Raw genomic sequence first — 24,199 nt, 5'->3', positions numbered from 1 at the left:
GGTCTTCTGCAAAGGAACCTATCATAACTGAGACCTTTCTGACACAGGGTTAATAATCCGTTTATCCACAACACCTACAACTTGAATCTATTTTCCCAAGAAGGGTAGGTTTTGAAACTTTTGCTGTTCTAGCAGTGGAACAGGTAGTGGGTGTCTATTAGAAAGGACACTGGGTGGCCATTCACCTCACCTTCTATCAATGGACTACTCGTGTATCCTTTTACGACTGCACCAAGCACACAATCTTCCCCCATCAGGCACTCTCATTGTGATTGATCAGGAGAGTAACTATCAGAAGCATCAAAAATGGGAAACTGTTGGTAAGTGGATTGATTTGTTCTAATTAACTCTCAGAACCTGGGTCACATTGAACCCTGGTTGACCCATATTCTGCTGGGGCATTGATGCTTGGGAACTTGCATCACTGGTGCCTGTGGTATGTTGGGTTTCTGGGATCTCTACATTGGTATGTTTTGCATCTGCATAGGATTTACTCTTTGAATTTGGCCATCCCCAGACATTCTGTTGGAGTTCAATCGATGCTTCCGGTGACCCAATTTATTACAATAATGACATGGGTTGGACTACTTCAACGTTGCCAAAACTATCCCTGTACTTGGATCAATGTGCACACCACAACCATTACCTTATGGAACACCACTTCCACTGTGCATCAAATGTCTTCCACCCTTGTATCCACCAAAATTTCCCACATACTGTCTATTCTGAAATCTCTACTGTGCAAGCCTAGTTTGGGTCAACATTAACTTTCCTTTAAGTCTTTTCTGTTTAATTTCTTGGTTATCACTACTATACTATGCATATCAAAGTATTTCATCCAAAGGCTTACTTTACCAATAAATCACATTCTGTTGAATATTAGGGTAATCTCTGGAAGTAACCCAAGAACATGCTGTGACACAAAATTGATCATATCACCCCTTTCTGGGTAATCAACACCTCTATATTGACTAAGCACTTGCATCAAACGCTAATTATAAGCATGTGCTGACTCATTAGCCAATCAATTTCCTTTAGTGAGACCTTTCCTTTCAAATATTTATTAACCGATTATGCTTCACCATCACAATAGGGGATCAATTAATAAATCAATCAATCAGGGTTTGTAAAGCACTGCTACTCCCCTGTGAAGGTCTCAATGTGTGGGGGGTTGAGATCCGTCTGAGCGCCGGGGTTCAGTCAAACAGCCAGGTCTTGAGATCCTTTCTGAATTGGGTCAGAAACGGGGATTGTCTGAGGTGAAGAGGCAGGGTGTTCCAAGTCTTGGTGGCAAGGTAGGAGAAGGATCTTCCTCTGGCTCTAGTCTTGTGGATCCGTGGGACGCTGGGTGGCAAGGGCCAGCTGGGATGAGCTAAGGTGTCTGGTAGGTATGTGGAATGAGAACCAGTGATTTAGGTATTCTGGTCCTGCATTGTGGAGGGCTCCGTAGGTGTGCATGAGGAGCTTGAAAGTGATTCTTGTTTTGATAGGGAGCCAGTGGGGTTCTCAGAGGTGGTCAGTGATACAGCTTCAGTGGGGGATGTCCATGACCAGTCTGGCTGTGGCATTTTAAATGTTCTGTAGTCTCCTAAACTGCCTAAAGAGTTTCTAGGTGACACCAGAGTAGAGTGCATTGCCATAGTAAAGTCTGCTGCTGATGAGTGCATGGGTGACAGTTTTTCTGGATTCTGTGGGGTTTCATCTGAATGTCTTTCAAAGCAAGCAAAGCATGTGGAAGCATAATGAGAAGAGGGCGTTGATTTGGCAGTTCATTTTGAGCAAGGAGTCCAGTATGATGCTGCGATATCGTGCATGGCCCTTGGGGTGAGGCAGGGTTTACATTGTTGAGGGCTACCAGGAAGTGTCCCAAGCTGATGGTGTGGGTCCCATTATGAGGACTTTGGTCTTGTCTGAGTTGAGTTTGAAGCAACTGTTTTTCATCCAGGTGTCAACGGCCTTCATCCCGCTGTGGAAATTGTTTCTTGCGGTTGTGTATTAGTTGGTGAGTAAGAAGATCAGTTGGGCCGCGAGAGGGTCTTGTAGATGCATTCATCCCAGCCACTCTCTGAGGTTCACAAAATATAATGAGGATCACTCTGCGGTCTGCCGAAGTGAAGCTTTGATCTACGGATTAGGATTCTGCCCTGAACAATGTAGCTCATTCCCGTTTTTGCTCCCTAAAGAATCCAGCCGGACTGTGTATTACACTTCCTTATAGGTTTCCAAGTGGTACCCTGCACCACTTCTACTGACAGGCTGTCCTCCCTCGTCCTGAAGAAGACCCGTTGTGACTCTGTTGCAATCACGTACAATCCTGGGTCGAAACGCCGACGTATCCCGACAATCCATACCCTGCTTTCTCCATCCCACACAAAATAAAAGAATGTATAAGAGACGGATTGGAAATTTATATGTTTAGGGACGCATGTCCATTGATTTCAACATTTTATGTACTGTTTTGTATAGCACTGTACATAGTATCTTCACTCAAAACACCTTGTTACTTCTAGATCACTTATTCACTTATAAGTCCCTCTTCTCCTTTTTTAATTATAAGTATTTTCTCATGACAGCCATAACGTTTTGTGAAAAATCGTAAAAACAAAAAGCAAAAGATTACAATAAACTAACTTTGATTGACTTCATCAATGTGTGTTTCCTTATTATTTCTTTATGTTTATTGTTTGAAATGTAAAGAAATTGTTTGCCCGACAGAACCAGTTGTAGTATACTCTCTGAGGTTCAGCATTTGGCCACTGTATTATCATCTTACATACAACCCGCAAATCCTTACATCATAAAAAGTGTTCAAACCTTCCCACAACACTTGAAATTTTCACAAATGGTTTAACCTGAGTGCACCACAAATTGGGACTCTCCCTCAATTTTGGCAACTAATTTGTAAATGTAGCAAGATCACCTTGACTCCAGGGCATATGCCCATGTCCCCCTCCATTTACCTCCCTCAAAATGTAAGTCTTAGCCATATCTCAATTTGGGGCTGCTAGGGGTATCTGTATTGTTCCCCCAAGCTTCTTCCTTTTTCTTCTTTTTTTCCCTTTTTCGGGCTTATCTGTCCCTTAGTTTATCTAGGCTACTCCAACTCTGTATGCAACTGAACAATTCCTTAACATACAACTTCATCCTAGAAATCCTTATGTTCACAATTGCTTCGTCATTTAGTTGAGCTCGAAAGCTCCTCTGTCAAGTTTTACTTCTAGAAAGGTCTTCATCATATTTGTTTGCCAATTTGGTTAATTGCCCATGTGCTTCCACCTCATAGTGGGTAACATTTTTGCTCAAATATATAAGTTAATTCTCCTGATACTGGTTCACATGGTTAAGGTAATGGTTTCCCCTAATGAGGTCCTCTAACTGTACCCTCAATCTTGAAATGTCTAGGGGTATCAAACTTGACTTAACCATAGGTTTGTTTTTGGCCTCCTTGGGCTCCCCACTTTCTGGGGATTCCCCAAACAATCAGGTCTCACTCCGAAATTCAAGAATCCTGTAGCTCCTTAGGCAACGGGGGTTATAAACAATAGGCTCCCACATTGTCCTAAAGGACTTGAACCTGGTTGGGACTCCAAATTGAAACTTGTGAATTCTGTGCTGTGGGAGCAATAACAGTAGCAGGCATTCCAGCTGCCATTCTGGAAACTACAGATATGGGGGCCACAGCTATTGGGCAGTTACAGTGGGAACATTCAGCATCTGGGTCATTATAACAGGGGTCCCAACTGCAAGGATCGATAGAACTGGGACAGTAGAAATGGGGATAATGCTAACATTAGCTGCTGGTGCCAGAACAGTAACAATTGAGGCTGTCAGAGAAGGTCCTCCTATCTGAGTTACATCTTGGTCAACAGAAGCAGTAACACCACTACCATTTTCAATAACACTGCCTTCCCCAGCAGGTTGGACAACATTATATGGCAGTGGTCTGGAGGACAGTAGGTGCTCTAAGAAATCATCACTACAATCACCATCAGCGTCAGACTTATCCTGCATCTTATTATCTTTCTCCCCCTGAGATTTCTTCTTCTTGGGTTTTTCATTTGTCAGTACCGGACAACCTAGCTTTCTCAATTATATCCATTCTCCATATTTGCTGTTCTGCATTCCATTTATCATCAAGACAACTACAAGCTGCGCTTTGTGCCCTATTCCGGCACTTTCCATGTCCTCCGCATGTGCAGCATGCTGTCAAGCATTCAAAGATTCATATTGTGCTGGCCTGGGAAGAGGTTGTGATTCATAAAGCACCTGTCTCACATTTTTGATTATAAATATTATTAAAGGTACCATACCTGGAAAACGGCAAGGATCCTTCCTTCTCAGTGATCTTGTTCCAATGTTTAAGCCAAATACATGTGTGGAGTCTGATCTCTATTGCAATGTCAAACTCCACACATGAATTTGGCTCAAACAATGGAACGAGATACCTAACATACCTTCTGGTGGAGATTCCTTGCGCTCTCAGACAGGAACTCATCAAATTGTTTAGCCCTCTAACATATTTCATATTTACAGTAATTTCCAACAATTTAAGAGTAAACAGTGAATACAGATGGTGGTTTCTATCTTATAACAATATAATGTATAGCAGTACTAATATCCAATCTCAGCATGGCACTTTCCACAAGGATCTGATGATGCAACAACCATTACCAACATGGCTCCTTATGAAGTGGATCACAGCACCTTGCAGCAGCTCTCCCTCCTTTCCAATTTCCTTCATGCAGCATAAGGTTTACAAAAGCACCAAAGCAAGCACTAATAACAAATAGCTCTTGTCTGATCTACTAAAAAAAATCTATTTTATGACTTAGTCAAGCAGGTTATACAGGGAATAATACTTTCCAATGTTAGCACACACACACACAAGTATATTTTGGCCAGTGGGAAATCACAATGAATAATGTGGTTTCTCCTCTGCACAACAGGATCAACCAAGACCAATAAATATTAATACTCTCACAACAAACAGCTACAGTTCCCTTTCTTAATTGTGCGGCCAATGTTTTCTCATAGATCAACACTACAAACCTTATCAGACAGGTTAAATCACAATGTACTTCTTATCTATTCTGGGATCTTGGACTGCCACAAGCACAATAACAATGTCAACTGCTCAACATTAAGTTCATATGCCTTCATACAATTAGGCTCAGTACATCGCTACAACGCAAAACATACTATATTGACACTTCACCACAAGCTTGGCATAAACAAATTGAGATGCGCCACCCCATTTATACTCACTCCTCAGCCACTAAAATTGACTTCACAACCCCCGAAACACCACTGATCTTCCAAATTGGGCCATGCATTTTATGGGCATTGCCAGAATTTGGGCATGCTCTACATCTTTTTCTGTTACATCTGCATTGTTGCTGTTTACACTTCAGTGACAAACCGTACTCATTGCGTGATTCTCATTCTCTTAGTAAAACCATCAAAGAGTATCCCCCGTTGATCATATGGACATTTGCTTGTCGACTTGAAGTGTAAATAGAAAGTAGCTAACATGAGCAATGCCTTTCAAATACAGAGAAACCAATGTAGCGGCACAAGAATGACAGAGAGGATGATGTCTGAAGTGAACCTTAAGGGTGTTATTAACAATTTAAGGCAGCTTACAAGTTAAATCAGTGATCACAATTGAAGCAAACATATTGTAAAGGCGTACATATTTCATTGATCACGCTGTCTGTCTGACTTTGTATACTATGTGTAAAAGATGCAAAATAGGATCACATACAGCGAGCACAATATTAGCCAAGCAAGTTTCATGATGGAACTTCCCTATTCTAAACAAAGTATTGAAAGGGGTAAATTCTGTGAGGAAGGTTACAGCAACGGATGAGCCAAGTTTCGGATTCTAGGGAAAAAGTGTGAGTGCTCAAGCATAAAGCTCAAAACTCTGGGCAGGTTAAATCAGCAGACTCTCGGTGATGGTCAGGAGAGGGTCTGGTCTACTATTCGAAATCTCACGCAATTAAAGCTTGAAAGAATGATTCTAGAAGGCTTCTCCAATTCAATTCCACCAAACCAACCAATCCAAAGACAGACTTCTGTGGGAGTAGGTAGACTCCTTCGTTTCCTAGCTCTCAACAAGGGAGCAGTCATCTGTGCGACCTTGGATGTAACATCATTCTAGTCTGCCTGGTGCAGGCGGATCTCTCCCACTGCCTCAGTCTCCATATCCAAAGTCAACTTCTAATAAAGGGTCAGTTGCCTACCAATCTAATACAATACACTATGAGCCTATTCTAACTTAACAAAGGCCATGATAAGACACCTGCAAAGGAGAGTAGAAATGAAGACACTGTCAAGACATTTCATAAAATTCTATTCATGATACTGGAGCAAGGTTACATGTTAAGCTATCTTTCATCAAAATGGATTCCAAACAAGTGCAGTCAGCATGAGTAAATATAATGATTACATTTCGAGTATATGTGTAGCCTTTAATTAAAAATAAATGTAGCCATCTACTATTGATTAATTAGTACTATGCTCACCTATCCACATGATTATCGTATCATGTGTATATAACATGCAGGTGCATAAGGCACTAAAATTATGCTGGACTAAGGGAATGGCTTCCCCTTTGCACTAGTAACATATTACAGCTGCAGGCATGCAGGCAAAGCTGCTCCTGAGAGATGCACTATCCGTGCCCGACCTATGAAATACTACACTTGCTCCAAACAGGTGATGGAGAGGAGTGTTCTAGAGACACTGCAGGGACTGCCATATGGGGGACAGTCTCGGACTGCATTCTCAAGCAGAGATCACTGACGCCTCCTAAGTAATTCTAGCTCCACCTGCAGCAAAAGACAAAGTAGTGTTTCACACTGCTAATCCACTTTAAACTACTTTGGTTTTTCCAAGGCATGCACCTACTTTGAGAGTTATCTCGTGTTCTGGAGCGAGCATGTATTTTCTGGAATCGGGCACACTGTAGCAGACTCTGCCGGGCACGCAAATAAAAGTGAATGCCAGCACACGGCAGGAAATGCCCCTTAGAAGTGAAATTGGGCAGCAGGTGTTGACATCTTTAGAAGAGCTTTCAAGTCCACAAGAAGGAAAGCCAAAAAAAAAAATAGATACATACTTTAAAGATAGTAATGAATCAAGTCTCCCGTCCCCCAAATCTAGGGCCACATTCTTTACAGAACAGACGCTGTGGCGGCATGTACTGAAGTTGCCACATAAATATTCAGAAATAATCAACCAAAATAATAAGTAGAGGCTAAAATACCGATTAATGGAAGGAGTGACAGACTGCGCCCCTTCATACGTTCTAACTCCTCCGAGGAACATGAGAATACTGAAAAGTCAAACGCATTCATTTAACAGCAATCATCCAAGCTGTTTCGCTATCTCATCGTCTGACCTTTATGCAACTGCTAAGATGAATTATAGGCATATTATGACCGTGACTATCTGTATGCCCCGGTTTCCCAGTGCTTAGTTTCTTGTGTGTATTTATTATAGACTCTTCCAAAGCAGAACTTATTTAGCGACAAATTGATTTTCCGGTAGGCTTTGGTGAGACGGGTTCCTTGTCTCCCTTCTGCTCAAAAACACTGGGTCATCACTCTCAGTGACTGAAATGGATATACGGAAATTAGATGCGGTGCTCAAGGACATTAGCATCAGAGAGCTGAGTTTGTTTGGTGTCCTGATTGTACTGCATATTTGTAACTTCTGCAAGGCACAGTCATATTTTGCAAGCATGCTTGCATTAAAAGCTGAAAGGGTAGCACCACAGTTCAGTTGTTTTGTTCTATAACATCATTGATAATATCACTGTAAAATCTGAAATTAAATCATTGATGACAGCACTGCATGGCGGGGGCACGAGTTATAGATGCTTCAGGGAAGGAGAGAACTATAACTGGTGAATTGCAGTGTCTTTTTTTGATGTTTAAAACGCTCTATTTACACTGACAATTTCCCCTACCTATAATGTTAACCTTAGGTTTTTCAGCCAGAGAGCGAGCTGGTATTAACAGAAGGAGGAAAAAAATTGAAGATGCTGAAAACCGTAATGTATAGGCACAATAAGTCTTAAAAACAATCTGTTACTCAATTTCAGTGAATATCAGAGGGACTATAAGGCAGAAAAGTGAAAAAACATAAGAAATTAAATGTAGGATACGGCCCCATGGAGTTATGGCAACAAGCAAGAGTTAATACAAAGGCTTACCTATGAGTTTGAAGGCGTCGGTGTGATTGCCTTGCTAGTGGTTATCAGACAATTGTGCAGTAGAGAAGTATGAACAAGCACTTGCAATGCAATAGGTCACGCATATACGAGAGTTTGAGCTATTGGCATTGTAAATGCCAATGTGTTAGACCTGGCATCTTTGGTGTGGTTTCCCCTGACTTCTTGCCTCTACCTCCTGTATTTTTGACGCTGTTCTGGATTTCGTTTTTGCTGGTTTAGATGCTTTGGGCACTTTGCCACTGCTGATCGGTGTCAAAGTGCAAGTGCTCCCTAGGTAAATTGTTATATTGATTGGTTATCCATGATTGGTATATTTGTTTCACCTGTTAGCCCCTAGTAAAGTGCACTGAGTGTGCCAGGGCTGGTGATTCAAATGCTACTAGTGGGCCTGCAGCACTGATTGTGCCACCCAGAGGAGCAGCCCTAAAATGGTGTCACAGGCCTGCCACCGCAGTGCCTGGGTGCAGTTGCTAACTGCCATGCTGACCTGACCAGTGTCCACACTGGCCAGGCCTAACCCTTCCCTTTCTGTACACATTGGACACCCCTATGGAAGGCCCTAGGTACCCCCCTGGGCAGGGTGCAGTGTATGTGAAAGGTAGAGCATGTACTGGTGTAGGTGACATGCTCTGGTAGTGAATTACAGCCATTTTCATTTTTCACTATTGAAAGGCTATCTTGCCCATAGGCTATAATGGGGAATGCTGAGTATAATGTTTATCTGCTTATCTTCCCATAGGAGCAAGATAGAAAATTAAAGTTTAGAATGCCTGAACTCCGAATGATAAAATAAATCTTTTAGTGAAGTTGGTTTTAACATTCTGTGTTTGAAAATACCACTTCTAGAAAGTAGGCATTTTCTTGTCTAACCATTCAAACCTGCCTCTGCTAGGTTGTGTATTTCTTGACTGGAGTTTGAGTGACAGGGGCTGGGGAATTCCAGGGGGCTGGGGAATTCCCGGAGACAGGGTGAGTCAGCACAGAGCTGAATAGAGAGATCTCCATGTAGATGGGTGGGAGGAGTTGCACCTGGGACCTGAATAGGACAGTGCCTGCCCCCCACAGTGCTGGCTCCACCCCCTGTGGTGTGTCTGATGTCTCTGCCCTGCACTGTGAAAGGAGAGAAGGAATAATGTCAACAAAGTGCTCCAGGGCTGTGCTTTCCCTCCACAATGCTGGCTCCACCTCCTGTGGGGCGTCTGATGTTTCTGCCCTGCACTGTGAAAGTAAATAAGGAGTCATGTAAACAGAATGCTCCAGAACTGGTTTGGACTGGGCAAAGGCCCCTCTGCCCTCAGTGGACAAAGGATTTGGGGGTATAAATATTGGGACCCTGATCCCAAGAAATGAGATCATCCTGGAATCAAGAAGGAACCTCTGCCAAGGAGAAAGCTGGAAGACTGAAGAAGAAGGACTGACCTGTTGTAAGGCTGACCTGCAGTTGCCTTGCTGCCAAGGAGAGGGGAAGGACTTTGCTGTGTGCTGTGTCCCCTGGCTTGAAGGAATCTCCAAGGGCCTGAGTAGAGCTCGCCTCCTGTTAAGAAGTCCCAGGAACAAAAGGACTTCGCCCCCAGCTTCCCCCTGAACTCTGCTGTGTGAGTATTGCCCTTCCTAGAGTGCTTGATCCAATTGTGGGGCCTCTGGAAGTTGTGCCTGCTGTTGGGCAGCTGACCAAGAGAAAAAGAAGAAAAAGATCTGCAACTTTTTCACGCACCGCCGGCTTAGCGAGAAAATTTCCGTCGCCGCGAAGATTGTCGCAGCGTCTGTCGCTGCTGCAACGTCAACGCCGTGTTCGTCTTTGGAGCGCATCGCCCCCGAAGCGGGAAGATTCCCGTCGCTGCCAGCATCATCGCAGAGCCTGCCGCAGCTGAGTGAGTTCGTCGCACCGCTCGTTAGCGGGCTGCATTTTATCACTGCGAACATCGTCGCAGAGCCATCGAAGATCGTCGCATTGTGGCTTTGCGAGTAAATTTCTACCGGAGAAGCAACGCCTTGGAATCCATACAAGTATTGCCTCACTCCCCATACAGACCAGATTTGTCGCACACGCCCGCTGCGTGCAGCGGGGTTGTCGCATCACCTCCCCAGGGTCTCAGCACAGACGCTGTTGCTTGTTTTTCAACGCCTGAGCGCCGCTAGGATCTTTTATCGCATCCCCAGGTACTGTTGACTAAAATCGACGCTAATGTGGATTATTTTGTCGCTAAGCTAAGAACTCTTTTGAAACCATATTCTTGAACTGTGTATGTTGGATGTTTGTCGTTTTGGTCTTGTGTAGTTTATATAAAAGTACTTTATTTATCTACACTGGTGTGGAGTCCATTTGTGGTGTTTTCACTGTGTTACTGTGAGTGTTGGTACAAATGCTTTACACATTGCCTTTGATAAGCCTGTCTGCTCGTGCCAAGCTACCAAGGGGGTGAGCAGGGGTTATCTAAAGAGTGTATCCCCCTTACCCTGACTAGAAGCAAGGGTCCCTATTTGGACAGTGGTACCTACCCCTGCCATCTAGAGACACCCAGATCTAACACAATGCTTTTTATTTATGTGTTGTTTTTAAAAAAGATAAATAGAAGGCATTGCCATTTACTATGCCAATAGCTTAAGCTCTCGCAAATGCAAGACCTACTGCATTACGTATGCATTTGTGTTATACATTTTTTTTTAAAGCGTTAGGAGGGAGCGTGTCCTGCCTGCAACAGCAGGCAGGACAAAGCTATTTGAGAAAATAGTGTTCGGATGCTGGAATTAAGGTCTACCGCGTAACAACACTCATAACAGGGGGTGTTGCCATGGAAGGTAACAAAATGAGACAAGGCAGTACTAAGGAGGGACTGCTAAGTCTATTGACCAATGAACAGCTACAGTTTATAGTGGACAATGACACAAGCCAATGAAAAATATGGGCAGAGAGTGGGCGGGGCTTCAAGTCCCTACCCGAACACAGCATGCCTCACAGAGCAGTGCATGACCTGCCCAGGCTCGACCTAAAAAGAATGTAAATTTCAAGATCAAGTATGGCAAAACCTGGGCATTTAGTCGTCATCTCTAAAAACATGTTCTTCAAGGCTCAAAGTTTTTTCAAATGTTGGGGTGGCGCATTACGTGGAACATTAAGTACCCATGATGGTTAGGTGCTCAACTCGGTACCAACTTTAAATAGTTGGCAAATGATGCCAACCAACAGCACAGAGAAAAGGCAATGGACAACTGTTCTGCCTTGTGCAACATGATAAATATCAACATCCTATGGCACTCACACACGCATACACACAAACATACTACACATACACACAATAACAATACTAACAAAATACACACACAACTCCAATTCACCCACATAGCCAGACAAACACACACTCACACACACACACAATGCTCACACTACAAAGACTCACAACAAGATCAGACACGTATTGATCACACTTAACTAATAAAAACCATCAAAATATTTACCAGTGGCGGCTACCTCGCAACAGGGGTGGTGAGTGGATTAAAATAAATTAACCTACCTTCTCCCCCGCATGCCTCTCCCGCCACCGTATGCCTCTCCTCCGTCATCGGTCACCTGGAAGCAGTGGAAGCACCCAAGCTTCCAGACTCTCCCAGCCAATCACGATGCTGCAGGAGCAGCATCGTGATTGGTCTGAGCATCCTGTTTGGATGCTCAGGTAGTGTCTGAGAGCCTGGGCATGTTCTCCACGGGGCTGTGCAACACAGCCCAATGGAGAACATGCCAAGTGCACATGATGGTTTGGCCAGCCCTAGAAGGGCTGGCCAAACCATCATGTGCACTGAGAGGAGTGAAAACCAATCCTCCCCATCTCTGGCATCACAGAGACCAACCCCGCCCGACTCCCGCATAGAATAATAAAATAATCTTAATGTCCTGTTAGTATCATTTTATTTTAATTTTTTGCACTGCTGAAATAGAAGTGAGACGACGCTCCTATGCCTTAGTGGAGGAGCCGCCACTGATATATACTACACTGAAATAACTGACCTTCAGTGACCATACACAATGGCATTAAACCACTTTTACTCCAGTCAACAATATATCCTAGAACCCTACGGAAAGTGTGCCTAGACTTTCAAAAAGGTGATTTGAAGCCCTACAGATGCAGATTGTGCTATATGTAAATGTGAGTAACATTTGCATTTTGTATTTTATTTCTACTACTGAGCCACTCTCCTGTTAGGACCACACAAATTAAACTGAGACTGGACCATTTGACACTAACTAAAGCATTCATTTTACATGTCAGAAAGTTGTCCACTCTTCAAAAACTGCCTCTTGCCTTAGAGACATTCTTTGAAGAATACTGTCTTGCGGTGATTGACTGTACCTATTCACCACAGAAGGAGAATGCTGCCTACAGCAGCCATCAGACTTGGGTAGGTGCAAATGCTACACACCTCCAAGGGTCAATGTAACTCTTAGAGATGGCTGCTTCCCCCGTTAAGGCATCCCGGGCACTGTTTGGGGTTGCATAAATACTTTGAAGTAGTTTTGAACGACTGTTTCATGACAACACGACCACGAAACTGACTAAGTTCATGTAACAGGGTGTATGTCTTCCTTTGACCCCTGTTTATCTATACACATTTTACATTTTCCTGTCGGTCCTGAAGAAACGCCAAAGATCCAGTAGGGCGTGAAACATGTCGACCCCATGACCTTTTACACTACTCACTTTGTACAGTTAATTACCCCAAGTACTCCAAGGATCATTGCTCAGCCCCACGCTCTTCAACATCTACATGGCACCCCTGCCGCCATCAGACAGCATGGGCTCAGCATTGTATCCTATGCCGACGACACCCAGCTCATCCTCTCACTCACGAAGAATCCCGAAGACTCCAGACTCTGCTTCCAGGAAGGAATGAAGAACGTGGCAGCCTGGATGAAAGACAGCTATTTGAAACTCAACTCAGAGAAGACCGAGGTCCTCATCCTCAGACCCTGCACCTCCGCCTGGGACAACACCTGGTGGCCCTTCACCCTTGGGAACCCACCCACCCCTACAGAGCACGCACAAAACCTCGGCATTATCCACGACTCCTCCATCGCCATGAACCGCCAGATAAACGCCGTCGCGTCCACTAGTTTCAACTGCCTGCGCATCCTCCGTAAGACCTTCAAATGGATCCCCCCGACTGCAAAAGGACCGTCACCCACATGCTCATAAACAGCAGACTGGACTACTGCAAAGCCCTATACGCCAGAATCAAAAGAACTCTTCTACACAAACTCCAAACCATCCAGAATGCTGCCACCAGACTCGTCCTCGGGACACCGCATCACGAACACATGACCCAACACCTACGAGACCTCCACTGGCTCCCCGTCGAGAAGAGGGTCACCTTCAAACTCCTCACCCACGCTTATAAATCCCTCTATAATATCGGACCCAAATACCTCAATGAGAGAGTATCCTTCCTGGTACGCAAGAGGAACCTCCGCTCCGCTGACCTGGCCCTGGCAGAGGTCCCTCGCATCCGCAGAAACAGCACTTGTGGGAGAGCCTTCTCCTACATCGCAGCCAAGACCAGGAACGAGCTCCCTGTGAACATCTAACACTCCCTGACCCTGCACACGTTCAGGTAGGACCTCAAGACCTGGCTCTTTGACTGATCCGGAGACGCTCCCCCCCCAGCGCCTAGCGTGCTTTATAAACCCCTGATTGATTGAATTTATATACTATGGTGTTAATTGATCCGAGCTGTGTCATTTTACATTGCTGACATTATAAAGCTAGAGTTTTTATTAACTACGGAATAAAATTGATTAAAACAAGCCAAGTAAAAAGATGTTCCACAAACACAGTAAATATAACCAGAACAGCATTGAGCATAATTTAATGTGCACGTGGCATCCTGCAGGCAACTGCCCTGTGTGGTGAGGCCAGGGTGACATTTGTAGTGATAATAATAATTATAACAACATAGCAATCATAAAACGCATAGCGCTTTTTGCCATACTTGTGCCGTTTATAAGCGCAGTAAACAACAAATGCTATTGGCCAGTAAAAGGGGCTGGTGATGAGTGTGACGTGTCCATCTTACGTAAAATACTCTACGTGTCATTTATTCTGCGAGGCGCCTCGTACAATAAATGACATGTAGGGTATTGCACTTAATGGTCTGTTAAGTCATTAGGGCTCGCTTGACCCAGCGCATGCGCTGGTCTGGCGAGACTTATTGAGAGGGCTCCAAAAAGTGCTATCAGGCCAGCATAAAGCTACAGTGCATGTGCGCGGGCACGCGCGCCGCGCTTGACCACATTACTTTCACTTTCGCGGCCGCACGGCCGCTTTGATGTTTGATCACAATCGCGATCACTTCCACTTTCGCGGCCGCAAGGCCGCTTGTTTGGCTGAGCTTTCAAGTCGCTACTTTTAGTTCCTTCTGCAATACCATTACCTACATCTCAACAAATGTAACCAATAACTGGGTCATTCAACCGAAAGAGTTATTTGTGGAAGAAGATTAAAAAGGCCGAGGTTTAGCACATCATGCAAACCCTGTGATTGATGTTTTTGTGTAAATAATAAAACATCCTTGTCTCCCATCTCATCTGCTGCTTGTCCTGGACCCTCATTCACGTCACTCTAATACCACTAACTTACGAACCTTTGAAACTTTTTCACCGCTGACTTCTTCCATATCCGCTGAAGTCACCAATTTAAGTTCTGGGCCCTTGACACTGGTGTCCTGCCATTGCTTATTGTCTTCCGTACCTCCTCGTCAGGGCAGGACTATAAGCCAAGGTCGGACTTGGTAAAAAAATTCTCCTCTTTATTTATAATTCTGTTTTCTATATTGGCATACTTCTTTTATGGTGCCTGTGTACCTTTGCTGTACTTTGTGAAATGATTTCTGTCAAAAGTGTATTTCCAGCGGGTTCGAGTGCAACAAAGTCACTACCCAACTTTGTTTTTTCACATTTTCCGTTTCCTGTAGTAATGAGTTTCATTTGTAAAGTGAAGTGCTGACTTTGATATTTAGTAAATCCTTTGTTACCAAGAGTTGTTGGAGCGTAGCAGCGCTAACAAGAGCTCTAGTTTTTTTCCATCAGAAGTTGTCATTTTTTCTCCTGCTCCCGTTCTGCAGGCATCAATCACTGTGCTCAGGGTGTCCAGGAAAGATAACCGTTTATCCAGGTTCCAACTGCGAGCACAACATTGTGTTCACTCCCAACGTGACAAATTTACCTTAATTCGTAAAGAGCCACTGATATGACATGACATGACGCTACGTATAAAATTAATGATTGCAAGATACCAACTTGTAGCTCTGTATATTTACGGGTCAATTTTAAGTTTGGCTGGCGGCCCTCCACGAGGGCCACCCACTATGAGCAGTTATTCCCCACCTGCCTTTTGGGGATCTCAATAATGAAAGTGCATGTGCTTTTAAGTAACAACCCCTCACCTCGAAAGGCATATGGATTAGGTTTTTCCCTGGTTTACTGTTGTATCTTAATTCCCTTAAGTGCATTCCCCTCTTAGCTGGTCAGCCAGAATGAATGTGATGGATGCATGGAATGTTGGAATGCCTGATGAGAGAGAGAGTGGAATGTTGGTGTGCCTGCTTGCGTGGAGAGAGTGACAGTTGGAGAGAGTGGGCTGAGCAGCAACCATGCTGCTCCTGGTGGGGCCATCATCATCTTGACTAATATTATCATCTATTGAACTACCTTGTACCATCTAGTGACCGACTAATAAACCTCTACTTAAATATATACTTCAAGGCTACGTCTGGAATTTACTACTATTTATCCTTTTCTACATTGGCGACGATCTGGAAGAAACCCTGCGTGACAAGACTACTGAAGGTGAAGAAATTTACATTTATCCAGGATTTTATTGGTACATGAAACTACGTAAAGCAAAGCAACTTTTAAAAGAAAGCAAGGAAAAGAACGCCCTCGCAGGTCCCACCAGTGTCCTTCACCATCTGGACAGCCTACCCAGGGCGCTTCACATTCCTTTTTTATATTTCAGAAGGAACGGATTTATTCTTCAATGGAATATAGATACAGCATTAGTAAATATATGATAAAGACTGGCTAAATTTCAATATCCTGGAAAATGATTCACGATCTTTAAACTACTGGCTTCAGCAGAGTCTAACAGTGTGTACAAACATTTGGAGATGCTCTCATTTGCAACTCTTAGAGGCTGTTACGGCAAACTGGATTATCTTTTGGTGTGTAGAGAGTACTGTCCACTCTGAAGTTTGTTGTCAGTCATATATTATTGGAAGACATCGTTCATCTTTACTCTTGTAGAGCTGCAATTATCACCATGGATGTGGATTTGGCATTGAATAGCTTATCTATAGTGTTTGGAAGCGAGTGCTCTCTGACGGACATGACAAGCTCTATCTACCATCACCTGCTTATATTTTTCAACTGACATTATAGCATTCAGATTGGACAGGTGTCGTGTGTCTGGAGTCAAGGGCAAGTATGGAACCATACCTAGGACATGGGTGAGTTTTTGTCCGTGTTAGTTTTCAAACTTTGAGCCTTATTGGGGGTGTGAGCCGTTGGCAACGCGCGTTGCTGTTTGCCATTTGAAAATGTTGCGCGTGGATTGCTCAGCGCGCTCGAGCTCACCTGCATTCCCTCGTGAAGCGTCTCTGCTTCCATGCCTGTCGGAGCTGCTCCTTGTCGCCTGTGTGCATGGACGTACTGTGAGCCATCCAGCACTGCGTCATGAAGTGTGCCGCCATATTGCGTTTCCACCAGAGCCAGGAGCATTAGCCGCGCTGTCTTCTGCTGTTCATTCAGCGGTGCTCCTTCTGCAAACCACGCTTGTTTTTCTTTTTGGAGAACAATAAAGTTTTTTTTTATGGAAAAACATCAGGACACTGTATCCTGCTAACCCTTCAAGTGCTTGTATGCTCAGATGTTCGGTGGGAATCGAGTAGCGCGGATTAATGAACAGTCGCACTGGTGAAAAAAAAAAAAACCTTTTGAACTGATCTGATCTAAACATTTTTCAATAAGGAAACAGAGAGCCAACCATTGAAGCACACACAGTAATACAAACGCTGAATGTTTCCAGTCTGGATGATTTGGTACAATTGCAGAGAAGTACCTTTAAAAGTGGAACTACGGAGACAACTTTATTTGTTTTAGTTTATTGTGTTTCAATGGACAGTGTTTCTTGACATGTGTTTTGCACTGTGGTTACTTTATAAGTTTTATGCTTTCTTTATGTGTAATGTATGCTTCATTAGTTATTTCACAATGTTAGTGACATCGCACAGTAGTGAGTTTTTCACTCTTCATAATATTTATATTATGGTTGCGGTTGATACTTCATAGAGAGTTACGCTTTGCCTTATTTGTTTTTGCGGTTGATACTTCATAGAGAGTTACGCTTTGCCTTATTTGTTTTTCCTGATGTGATGTAGATACTTTCGGGGTATCTGGCATTTTCTTTAGGGTATTTGTTGTTTAGGAGCTGGTCTTCTTACACAAGTTTCATTCTTCGGTGGGGGTGGTGCGCACACCCTTCACACTGATTTCACCCTATAAGTCTTTGGTGCCTAGCAGTAGTGTTACTCTTGCATTACCCTTTAGATTGTTATCTATCAGTGATTACTTGCGCTGTGGGCTGTGTACCCATCTTTGGTGAAAAAATGCGCAATGGGCAGTATACCCACATTTTCTTTAGTAATAAGTAATGGGCAGTGTACTCCTTTTTAGCTAAGTTAAAACGTGTAGTGGGCAGTGTACCCATCTTTAACTAAAATGCGCAATGGGCAGTGTACCCATCTTCGTTTGTAATGCGCAATGGGCATGTACCCACTCTTTAGTTTATTATACTCAGAGGTGCTTTAATGTTTTAGTACATGAGGCGTGCAAAAGAGGATGAGTGTATAGGTATTTAGATCTCTCGGGGCTCTTATTTAATGTATTAGTATATTAGGTGTGCTAAACATCTCCCGGGGTTCTTCACTCTCCTAGTCCTGCACTATTTCCTCCATGGTGCTGTGTGTAGAAATGTAGTTGGGGTGTCAGACCTTTTTTTTTTTTTCTTTTCCCCAGCTGTCAGTTACGCTACCGCTTTGCACTTCTTTTTACCCTCTTTATTTGTTCTGCTTTCTCTAATCTCTGTTATTATCTACTTATATTCTGTTTTTCACTTTAATCACACTTGAATGTTTTACATGCAAGGTTCCAACCTGTTCTATTGTTTTTTCCAAGGGAAGGGGAAGTGCTATGTGTATGTTTTGAACTTAAATCCTTGCTAACTACCACTCTTCTTTCATTCTTGTTGCTTTTGTGCTATTTACTCATCCCTTACTTCTATCTCACTGCATTTTCATATTTATTCTTCTTATTTATTGTGTGAGATGTTACATGCATACCTATCCTTATTTTTGCTGCAATGTCGCAATTATTGTTGTTTATTGTTGCCAAGGGAAGGGGATATGTTGTATCTTAATTCCCTTAAGTGCATTCCCCTCTTAGCTGCTCAGCCAGAATGAATGTGATGGATGCGTGGAATGTTGGAATGCCTGATGAGAGAGAGAGTGGAATGTTGGTGTGCCTGCTTGCGTGGAGAGAGTGACAGTTGGAGAGAGTGGGCTTAGCAGCAACCATGCTGCTCCTGGTGGGGCCATCATCATCTTGACTAATATTATCATCTATTGAACTACCTTGTACCATCTAGTGACCGACTAATAAACCTCTACTTAAATATATACTTCAAGGCTACGTCTGGAATTTACTACTATTTATCATTTCTACATTTACATCACTGTAAATCTGGGGCAGCATCAAATTGAATGGGTGTTGCAGGGGAAATCCCACCGCAACACCCATGGAATGTCTCCCAGGTGCAGAGTAGGACAACACAGAAATTTGCGCTGCGTCACCTTACTTATGATTTATGAGACCACTCAAAGCCATGCAGGGTGGCTTTGCATGCCTTCATAAATCTTTATAAGAGCCCTGCGCTATGCATGTACCACTTTATGTGGTGCAAAGTGATGCAGGGCTCTCATAGATAAGCCCCGAAATGTCCCTGAGGTCCATGGAGTTTTCATTCTGCATGACAGGGGCTTTTGGCATTTTTAGGTCGAGCCTACAAAGCACTTGCGCTGTCTGGAAGATCTTTTGTATATACTTTGTGGGATCTGGAGATCAGCACTGAGATCGAACACTGAGAAGCGCCAACAATCTTCTTCTCATACCCCCCTACTCAAAAAAATCGCCTCAAAGTCCCGCTCCTTTTCTGGCAAGGCCCCAACCATTTGGAACGCCCTCCCCAAAGACCTTTGATGCAACCCCTCCTATTCCAGCTTCAAAAGATACCTTAAAATTCCTTTTCTCACTAAATTTTGGGGAAATTAAATCCCTGATCTCCTTTCTGACTACTTTCCCTCCTCCTTCCTTAGTCAACTCCGCCTACCCCCACATTCACCCACCCACCTCCTGACACCCTCCTCACCTCCATCCCCTCATTATACCCCCTCCACTGTCCACTGAGTCCACCTTGGCATACTGTAAAATTACTATTTATGAGAACATTCTGGTTCTTTCAATTTGTTTTCTATTTATCCTATATGTACTTTTGCTCTGTATGTACCCTAAATTGTTCCCTTTATTATGTTCGACCACATGTATAGCTTGTTTCGTTCAAATGCTATGATTGTTTTTCTTGTGTATTTCCATAGCTGATGTAAAGCGCTCTGATGCCCCCGGGTGGAGCTAGCGCTATATAAAACCTTCAAAATAAATAAATAAATAATTCCTAGGACCGGTCTTTGCTTAGGGATTTTTTATTTCTGTTCAACTGCCTCTATTTAACTGTCTTGATAGAAAACGACCAGTTGCGGCCAGCAAAATACCAGAATTGCTTTCTACTTTTAGGGACTTTCTTTTTTAAATATTTCTGGCAACTGCCTCTATTTAACTTTCATGATAGAAAACGACCAGCAGAGGTCAGTAAAATATCAGAATCACTTTAGGATTACCTAAATTCCAGGCCATAGAAACTTGTATTCAATGAGCACCTGTAAACATGAATATTTTTTTCAAATCTTGTATATTCAGTGATATGACCACCGAAAGGGGCTGATTGTATATTAAAAACAGAGCTTTGAACAATACAATTTCCTGCTGATAGGCAGTATTTCTATCCATGTGTTCCCATACCTGGCATGTGACGCAGTTTGGTACTTACTTTCCCTTTATGTTAAAGAACAGCAGATGTTTCAGCATCTAGGCCAGTGGTTCCCATACTTTTTTGACCCATGGCTCCCATGACACGTTGGCCATTGCCCGTGGCTCCCCACTGTTACTTTTTTTGGAGGGTGGAGTGGATGTAAGCCTGGCCTCGGGAGTGCTTGCATTTTTCTCCCTGAAAATAATTGGGATGAAGCAGATGAAGGTATTATAATCATATACGCAGGGTGTTTCGTATTACTAAGGCGTCGTCTCTAATAAAATATTCCCAGTTCCACTTCTTTGCCCATGCCGTTTTTAGAGTACCCTCTCAAACTTTTTTTATCCCGCTTACAGTGCTAGATAACACCCCTATGCATGTAGGCCCCAGTGCCAAAGTGTTTCTGTGCTTGAAGAATATTTGCATGCACTTCCATTTCTACCCATGTCATACGTGCCAACACACCTGTCTCAGCAGGGTGACTCATGATTGATCAAACCACATAAAGCTTTATTTTTGCTGTCTCCTCCCTAAAATTGCCTCCAAATCAATTCAAATAAAATAAATTCCTCTGATCTTTTTTTTAAATGTCCCTCTTTCTTGCTTCAAAATGTTGCCACTATGCCATATATTGTGTTTTACTTCCCTGTGCTGAAGGAGAGAGCAGGCCTGTCTGGAAATGTGTGTGTACTGAAAGAAATGTGTACTGAAAGTACCTACGATTTAAGTACAAATGTCAATACTTGATAGACAGGTTAAATGTACTTTCCAGATAACTTGCAATGGTGTAAAACGCATTTGGAATAAAACGAAACTATTAACGAGTCTAACAAAATAAACCAGGTATCTTCTGCTTACTTTGGTAGTGTTGGAAAGTGGGGATCCAGTGAGATATGGGGGTCATCTCCCTCGACATGCCATCAACTAAGCACTACATTTACAGCTTTATGTATATCACTTACAAATCATCAACATCATGTGTTTAAGTCTAATCAGTTTAAATGAAGCCAACAGACCCTTCAACATTAAATGCATTAAAGTGCTTGGTGTGCGGCTCCCCTGGCTAGGTTTGACGGCTCCCCCGGGAGCCACGGCGCACAGTTTGGGAACCACTGATCTAGGCTAATGTGCTGCATAGCTAAATACATATACGGTCCCAAAGGCGAGACCGATTGCATTGCAAATGCTTGTTTTTTCATCTCTTCCGGTTTCGCCAAATAAAGAACCCGCAGAAGATTGTTTTGCCCAGGATCACATAGTTCAGCCAAGCATTGGAGCAGGGACTGGAACCCTGTTTTCTTGACTCCATTCAATACTCGGACAAATCCGCACCATTAGTGGGAAAAAATGAAGAGGAGCCGGTGGGATGAAAGCATCGGCAATGCGGTTAGTCGAAACTCGGGGGAGACGCCGGGGCCCAAATCGATTTTTATACAAATAAACGATACATGATTTAGCTGCGACTGTCCGGGCTGTGTACCTGGTGGCTGGCACTTCTGGTTAGAAAAAAACTAACTTTTCTCGCCAGTTACAAAGTGAGTAGCATACTTCTGCAAGTGACATTCTATAAATGTTTCTAAACTTTCCGATATTTGACAAACTTCCCTGCGTCAGGATGTTTAACCGACTTTCAGATGAGAAGGCAGCTCTTCGGGACGGGGCAGCATGATTTAAAGGGCGTGCTCAAAATGCGAATAACACACCACAGCTAATAATCGAACGCACATGTGCTAACAGCATCTGCACCCCTCTGCCTTATACGGGATACCAGGTTAATGCCTTTGCTAGCTTATAAGGGGACCACCACGCATGCGCATGAAACCTTCGCCTGTTTCAATCGCTGTCCAAATACTCTTTATTTCAGTTGTATCTCATTTATTTAAAAAAATGAAATAGGCGTGTTATTTATGTAACGCAATGATTGTGTACATATTTACCAAGGTACTCGCAGAAAGTATTTTGAATAGTTAGTTATATCAGGATTAGGGATGTATGTTTCTGATCTAAAGATGGGAACTATGTCCCCTTTTATAGTATCAATTTTCTTTGTTTTAATTTTGTGCTTTTTAATAGCTGACAATTATCAGATGTCTTTGTTTCGCGTCACTGTGAGTACTTCTGCTTTGCTATATTGTACAAAAATAAAAATATTTGAGTTTTGTGATACAAATATAAATCTCAGTGTAACATTAAGAAGCCTGAAGTTGAAAACACATTTCATTTGTAAGTTTCTGAAGCTCGGATAACAGAAGTGCCTCGAAGTATCTTTGAGAATATGCTACATTTAAAAAATATGCGCTGTGACTGACAGAAAAATTCCCAGAAAAATAAATGACTAAAAACATTTTTTTTACAAATATATTTGTTGAATTTTGGAAGGACAAACAGGGCACAGTAGGAAATATGTTAAAAAACAGGGTTAAACAATCAGCCCCATGGTATAATGAGGAGTTAAAGATGCATAAGAAAAGCTGTAAACAGGCATAAAGAAAGTGGAGGAAACTCTACGCGGAAAAGGATAAAATAGCTTTGAAAGTAGCACTGGGCATGTACAAAGGTACAATCACCAAGGCAAAAGCCGAGTACTGTGCAAAAATTATTCTGAAAGCGCCTAATAGTGCCAAAACTAGATTTAAAATAATGAACGATCTCTCCAAACCGGACTGTGTTAAAAATAAGATTGTTGCTACCCAAGACCTATGTGACGGCCTAGCAGTATTTTATGAAGAGAAGATCACTAAAATTATTGGTGGTCTGGTGGTAAATAAGGAGACTTGGATGGAGGGTGGAAATGGGTCTCCTGAACCTTTGACAACAGGGAAGCAACAAGAGGGAGTAGACAAAGAAGAACTGGCTACTCTTGATCATTTCCAGATCCCTACAGAGGAGGATTTTAATAAATTAGCTCTAAGTGTCTCCTTTGGGTCGCCAATGGACCCTCTCCCGCATAGGCTATGGAGTGAATTTAAGGAAGAGCTATTTCCTCAGCGCCACCTAATCTGTTGTCAATCATTGAACAGTTGAATAGTCCTGGGCTGCTGGAAGCAGGCAATGGTGACACCTTTATTGAAGAAAACCATGCTTGATCCCCTGTGCACATCCAACTACAGACACATTTCCCTGCTGCCCTATCCAGTAAAAATCTTGGAAGGGTCAGTTAGCAAGACCCTCTCACAATTTCTAGAAGACAATCACATGCTAGATGAGGTACAATTTGGGTTTCGGCCGGCTCATGGAATGGAAACGGCCTTAGTGACAGTTCTAGATGAACTTAGAATGCGAGCTGACACAGGTCAACCGGTTATACTAGTGTCACTAGATATGTCAGCCGCATTGGATACGGTCAACTACAACATCCTCCTAAGCAGACTTATGGATGTTAAGGGAATGGCACTAAATTGGTTTACATCGTATTTATCAGGCAGACAACAGGCAGTGGCCATACCTTCCTTTCTATCTAAATATACTCTAATCCCGCATGGTGTTCCTCAGGGATCTGCAATCAGTCCGATTTTGTGCAATATATACCTGTGCCCACTTATTATTAAATCTTATGGAATTAAATTAGTGAACTATACAGATGACACACAACTTCTTTTCTCAATGGAAGGGAATCAAGCGGTACCGCTTGACGGATTCCATGAGTGTATGCGAAGAACTGCAAAATGGCTAAAGGATAACTCCCTACAATTTAATGGAGAAAGGACAGAAATTGTATACTGTACAGAGAACAAAATATTTCGTCCACTCCCAGCCGATTTCTGGCCCA

Source organism: Triturus cristatus, chromosome 8, assembly GCF_964204655.1.
Source record: "Triturus cristatus chromosome 8, aTriCri1.1, whole genome shotgun sequence".
Classification (NCBI taxonomy): Eukaryota; Metazoa; Chordata; class Amphibia; order Caudata; family Salamandridae; genus Triturus; species Triturus cristatus.
Note: the sequence above shows the minus strand (reverse complement) of the source record.